Genomic DNA, 6,737 nt, shown 5'->3' with positions numbered 1-6,737 from the left:
GTTAATTGGCCTGATATTATTAATTCCACTTGACGCCCATATCCTTCGTTCCCGCTTTAAGAAATCAGCCATAGGATGTCCGGGTAAGGGTAAAGGTACTTGGCAACATATGCTTGTCGTTAGTGACGATTTAGTTGATCCGATGGCTTTGCTGATTGCATGTCAACGTGCGCCGATGCTCATGATGTCAATCAGTTGATTCTCTGGTCCAGACTCGATTATTTACATACATCCGTCATACTGCTGGGGTATTGTTTAGTGCGTCATTAAGCAATAAACACACGGTACATCATCTTAGTGTCTTAACTGTTGATGACCCGGGTGGCCCAGTCGTCTTAAGCGTCGATATTTGCTGTGCAGAGTTGCGCCCCTTGGGCACTCCAGAAACCTATGATCGTAGGTTCGAATTTGATTCGTCCCGATTGTTAGTGTGTTTATCAGCACCATACACGTGCTCGTGGGTTTCACCAAAGTGGTAAACGTCAAAGACTTGCATCACTTTAGGCTTTCCTCTCACATCAATCTTTCTTCCCACATATAACTGGAATACTGTTCAAAGGGGCGTTAAACCCCGCTCACTCATTAAAAATATAATACCCCGTTCACATGCGCCCCCATACATATGGGTGAATATGTGCATATGTGTGTAGAAATACATACATACGTGAATATACTTGTCATGTGAATATTTACATCAGGAGCAAATTTGCATCATGTCTGGAGCAGGTGCAAATGTTAATGTAAATTTGCACTGTGTGTATATGTTGCAATGTGAACGTTTTTGTCAACGTAAGAGGATGATCTAATAAATATCTGTTCTTTTGCCGACACCAAACAAATTGTCAACAGTTGTCAACTTTTATGCGTATATACAGAAGTGAGCGGACGATGTTTTCTTTTGATTTCAAGGAGTCAAAGCTTTGTGTACAATGAAACACATGTTGCTTCACGCGAACATATTCGGTGAAGTTACTCTCTTCTCATTCAACTTTGATTGGAAAACAACCTGTTTTGTGTTGAAAGTCGTAAACAGACTGACGAATATGAGTGCCTTACACAATTTACATATTTTATTTACACACCTAAGATGCTTTTCATGTGAACGCATCGTAAATTTACATATACGCACGTATGTATAGTTACACGTGTGTAAAATAACTTACGTTAGTAAATGTTGTGCACGTGAATGGGGTATAAGTTTCCTTCTTTTTTTAATATATGAAAACGGACTGCATATTATGTAATATGAATGCCTTTTCAGAATTTGTTTGGCCGAGACACAATTGTGTCATGTAGCTGTAATAGATCACAGTGCGGCGTTAAACAACAAAAAAAGAATCAACTGATTTCGTTCCATATATGCATCTCTTCACCCAGAAGCATATTCGGTTCCAATAGATGCAAGCCTTTTCATGCATATTCCATGATGGCTGCAAGCGATATCACAGGCGTCGCCCATCATGCATTAAAAACATACAGTACGCGCATCGTCGCGCGACCCACTCCATCGGTAAGGGCACGGTGTCAGCAGAACTAGGCGTGGCGTTAAACAACAACAATCAAACAGACAAATAAAACAAGATGTAAATATAATAGATGCGGGTTGTGTACAGTGTTCTGGTTACCGTTGACATAGAGAAGTCTGGTATGTATTCAGGGCCCACTTGCGCAAAGCGACCTCAGCGCTACGACTATTGCAAGCCAATGTTAAAGTATGGGAGTTACGGTCATCTTAGCGCTAAGATCGCTTTGTGCAAGTGGGCCCAGGTTTAAAGGTATTTTTATTTGCAGATGTAAGGTAAATCATGTTATCTTCAAAATGTATACAGTAAGCTATGTTTATAACGAACACGCTTATAACGAAGTGACGGGTATGACGAATTTATTCTTAAGTTTTGTTCCGGCCATTTGCTGTACATATGCTTATAACGAACTACGGTTATACCGAACTAAAATTAATGGCCCCTCTGAGTTCGTTTTAACCGTATTTTACTGTGTATCTAAATAGCCGTACGTCTTTTGTAGGATTAACGTGTGTTATTCACATATTCAGGGTAAACAGGCGTTATCTTGTCAAAATGTGTGTCTTCATGTCATTTCGAAACACGTTTCTGCAAAAAGGCACCATTCTCCAGATGCCCACAAGCAAAGTTTGGTATTAACATATTTCAAAGTGTTCCTTAGAAATTTCAAACATTTGTAGCCAGATTATAGTTTGCACCAACAAATGTTTAGAAAGTGTTAATCATAATTGACACAATATGCAAGTCTTAATGGTTTCATGTTTAAAACGCTGAACTAAAGTTACACAATTACTCTAAGGCGTAATTTGAAAGGCTTTGGCTCTATAGGCCATAGAACACAATAGGGTATGCAAAAGCGCCTAGCATGGCAACATATAAATGCACATGTCCTGATTCATAAAAAATGCCTTTCTACGAAACAGACCTTTCAGCGCTAAGTAATAAGATTTGTGTCGCCTAAGCATCCTCGTAAAGCATTAGTTAATGTCCACTCATTCAGAGCCAACTTGTATATTGCATCTTCAGCCTATCTCTTTTATTGCTCTATATAGTTTCTTAAGATACACGTTTCATTGATTATATATACAAAATTATACATTAAGTACATCAGAAAATGTATCATCTTTATATTTTATGATGACATTCAAATGTCAAAAAACACATATCTGCATGCTCTGATTGTACTTGTGTTGATCCTTGGTTGTAATCGCTTAACAAAGTGCAATTTTGTACATATATGGATTCAGTTTTGCCGTTATATCACATTTGCCCGAGGCAAGGGAGTTAACTGACTTCAAAAGTCAAGTTTCCACCCTTGCAGAACTTGGCTGGAATTTCTGGGTTCGATCGCGTCCCTTCTGTGTCCCCGCTACTGATCAATCGGATTCCACCACTACAAAAACCGGGTTCGATTCTCGACATGAAACAATATGTGAAGCCCATTTCTGGTGTCGCTAAAATGCGGCGTAAAAACATACTCACTCACACAAATAACTTGATCACCTTGGTTAAGAACATGAAAAGAGTTATAAAATATCTGCATTGTCCACCTAATGGTGGATAGAAACACCGAACTAATGAAGGTCTTAGACGTTTACGACCTTGTTGAAACAATGACCAAGGTATGGTGATGACAAACATTGAAACATAGTTAAGGAGTGAGTATTGTTTTACGCCGCTATAAACAGTATTCCAGCTATATCAAGGCGCGGACACTAGAAATGGACTTCACGCAATGTACCCATGTGGGACACAATCAAGGATTATGGTATTATAGGATCCTGGCACACCAAAGGGACGCACAACGAATTGCGACGCCTTCTTTATCCCGTTATTGTCCTGAGCAACCATAGACATAGACGCAACATCCATTATTGATTGATTGGTTGGTATGCCTGGCTGCCTTGTTGTAAGTTCGTACCCTAACGAAATGGCGCGATTTTTACACTAGCCTGGTAATCCTGCTCCAGTCATTGAAAAAAGCCATAGATTTCGAACTGAAAAAATACATTTTGTGAAATCAAATCAAATATCTGATGATGGAGTAGTTCGATATTAGATTTCTTCTTTGAGGGCTAGGGAGTGGTCGTTTTTTTATGGTTAGGTGTATGATGAAACGGGATTCGAATAGACAGATATTACATGTGCAATTTAATAAAGTAGCACACACTAAAATTATTTTATCTGTAAGTAACTCTCAAATGCTCTCTGGTGGCAACAATAACGACAGCAATGTTTCTTCAAAGATCTCCCCAATTATGGATTGGTGTAACATTCTTGTTGTCCATTTTCTGATTTTTAAAAATTCCATTCCTCCGTCCCGCACCGCACCGCACCGCACCGCACCGCACCGCATCGCACCGCACCGCACCGCACCGCACCGCACCGCACCGCACCGCACCGCACCGCATCGCATCGCACAACAATACTCCATATTACCCCGTTTACTCATACCGGCACAACAAGCTTCAAATCATGAGTGTTGTGCAAATTTAAAAACATATCACTAAACGTTCCCGGTCGTATCACATTTCTCCTTGAGCCCAAATGATAAAAAGTAATCCATCCTGATCATACCGTGGTTTTGTTTCTTGAGCCGCCATATATTGGTTGTCGCAGTCAACAAAGGGTTTATACCAGGAAGCAGCGACGCCCATTATCAGTAAGGAGTGGTAAGGAAAGGTGTGTTTGATGAATGAGTTCGATTGTCATTGACAAAGGACGACATGAAACAAAATTACATTTCTGTTACATGTTCTCGAGGAAACGTTATTCCAGTTTGTCACCCGCCCACGTCAATCTTAAGGACATCTTGAAGTGAGGTGAGGTGAAATGGGGTTTAACGTCGCGTTCATGATTATTGCACTTATATAGCGACGTGCATGCGTGCACGTGCACAGTATACTGACTCCGAGCCGACCAGTCCTTGTTTTAGCCCCTTAATGGCGAGTGCCAGACAGGGTAACAACAAGTACCATCTTTTAACGTCTTTTGGTATGTCGCGGCCGGGGATCGAACCACTAACCTTCCGCTCTTCGGGCGGACGCTCCACCACTAGACCATGGAGGCGGATTGTGTGTAAATTTGGAGCAGATCATAAAAGCTCGCACTATTTTTCAATATAAGTCCATGACGACTGAGAAGTACCGATGTGTTCAGAGGTTTTATTATGTAATAAAATGATTGCACACCGTGTTGCCATTGACGACGATGAAGGTGATAACAATAATGATATACTCATACTAAAACATTATACTTATCATTGCATGTACGCTTTGGACCGCCGCTGGTCTATTAGATAAAGCACATCTGCCCGATGTGACAGGGCAGATCGGACGGTCTGTGGTTCGACCCCCGGCCGCGTTAAACCAATGACGATAAAATATGGCGCTTGATGTTACCCTGCCTGTTCGGCTCGCAGTCAGTGTAATGTGTCCAGTTGGATATCTTTGTTAAACTGGCAACTCATTGAGCTAGCACTATAAATATGGTCATAAACCGGCAGAGAACAAGCAGTATACTCTCACGCGCGCACGCACGCATGCACGCACGCACGCACGCACGCACGAACACACACACGTGGATCCACGACGCTATGTAAGTGCAATACACTACGCCTATATAAGAGCGCAACACTAAAACGAATTTCACCTGTAAGAAGAATAACGACCATTGCGATGATGATGATGATGATGATGATGATGATGATGATGATGATGACGACGATGATCATGAATGGCACTGTTACCCCTCTCGACGCATCACTGTGCATTGACTCTGCATTCTCAGCTCCCTGGGTGGTATACAACCAGAGCTGCATATTTAAGAAATAAACTGGAAATTCAGAAAAGCGATTTGCTTGAATGCTTCGCCCATTCGTATCCTGAATCTTCGACGCTGACCGCCTGATCAGACAGTTTACCTGCCACGACCTCATATCTTCATTTAGAGAGGTAAGGTATCGGAATACAAGACCGGGTTGTAATGTTTGGTTGTTTATTTGTTGTTTAACGCCGCAGTAATCAGTATTCCAACCAAACGACGGCGGTCCGTAAATAATCGAGTCAGGGCCAGACGATACAATGAATACATGCATCATGAAGTCAGCGAGCCTGACCACCCCATCCCGTTAGTCGCCTCTTATGACAAGCATAGGTTGCTGAAGACATTTTCTAACCCGGATCTGCACGGATCTCGGATTGTAACGAGAATGGGTGAACAGATGCACATTTGGGAACGAAGTCACTTCACTGGTGTTCGTTTGTTGTTTAAGACAGGTGCAGCGATATTCCAGCTATGTTAATCTGATCCAGACAAACCAATGATTGATACCCTGAGCAACGTCCTACGCCGTCCAGGTACGATGACACGCAATAAATCCAGTCATAAAGCCTGACCACCCGATCCATTTTGTCGCATTTTACGACAAGCATGGGTTGCTGGGGACCTATTCTAACCCGGAATACCCACTTGCAAGGAAATGATATTATGGACTATCAGTATCTTTCATGGGCTATGGGCTACTCTGGGCTTCAATAACAGAGTTTTCCTTTCTCACTAAATTACTATCTCTCGCTACCCCTAACCCCCACCCCTACCCCCACCCCCACCCCCACCCCGGAAGATCCGGGGCCGGATGGTTAGGCTCGCTGACCAGGTTGATACTGTTCTAAGCGGAGTTAACCCATCTAGCTCGCCCTCAGTAACCATCCGGTTTAAATAGTCCGGAATAACGGAGTTTCATTGTATCGCATTAGCATTTTTGCCAAAGATTACTTCATTCAGTGTATAATTATATCGACAAGCAAACATTGGCTGAAGTGCAGCTCTGAAAATATCTGTCTCGTTTGTAACGAAATGTCTGTTGGCGTAGGAATATTCAAGCCCTCTTAAATAATACACTGGATGTGTTTAATGAACAGACTCCATGCATAGTACACTTTCCACTTTGCATAGGCTGACCAAGAGAAGGGGAGGGTTGGGGGGGGGGGGGGGGGGGGGGGGGGGGGGGAGGAAAGTCCGCCCCTCCCCCTTTTGAAATCCAAATCTAGTATCTTGTAGGCAGTAGTTGGTTGGTTGGTTGGTTGTTTAACGCCGCACTGAGGAATATTACAGCTATATGACGGCGGTCTGTAAATAATCGAGTCTGGACCAGACAATCCAGTGATTAATATCATGAGCATCAATCCACGGAATTGGGATCAATGACATGCA

Source organism: Haliotis rufescens, unplaced genomic scaffold (genome assembly GCF_023055435.1).
Source record: "Haliotis rufescens isolate VD_foot unplaced genomic scaffold, xgHalRufe1.0.p SCAF_7, whole genome shotgun sequence".
Taxonomy (NCBI): Eukaryota; Metazoa; Mollusca; class Gastropoda; order Lepetellida; family Haliotidae; genus Haliotis; species Haliotis rufescens.
The sequence above is the reverse complement of the archived record's forward strand: the minus strand, read 5'-3'. Positions refer to the sequence as shown.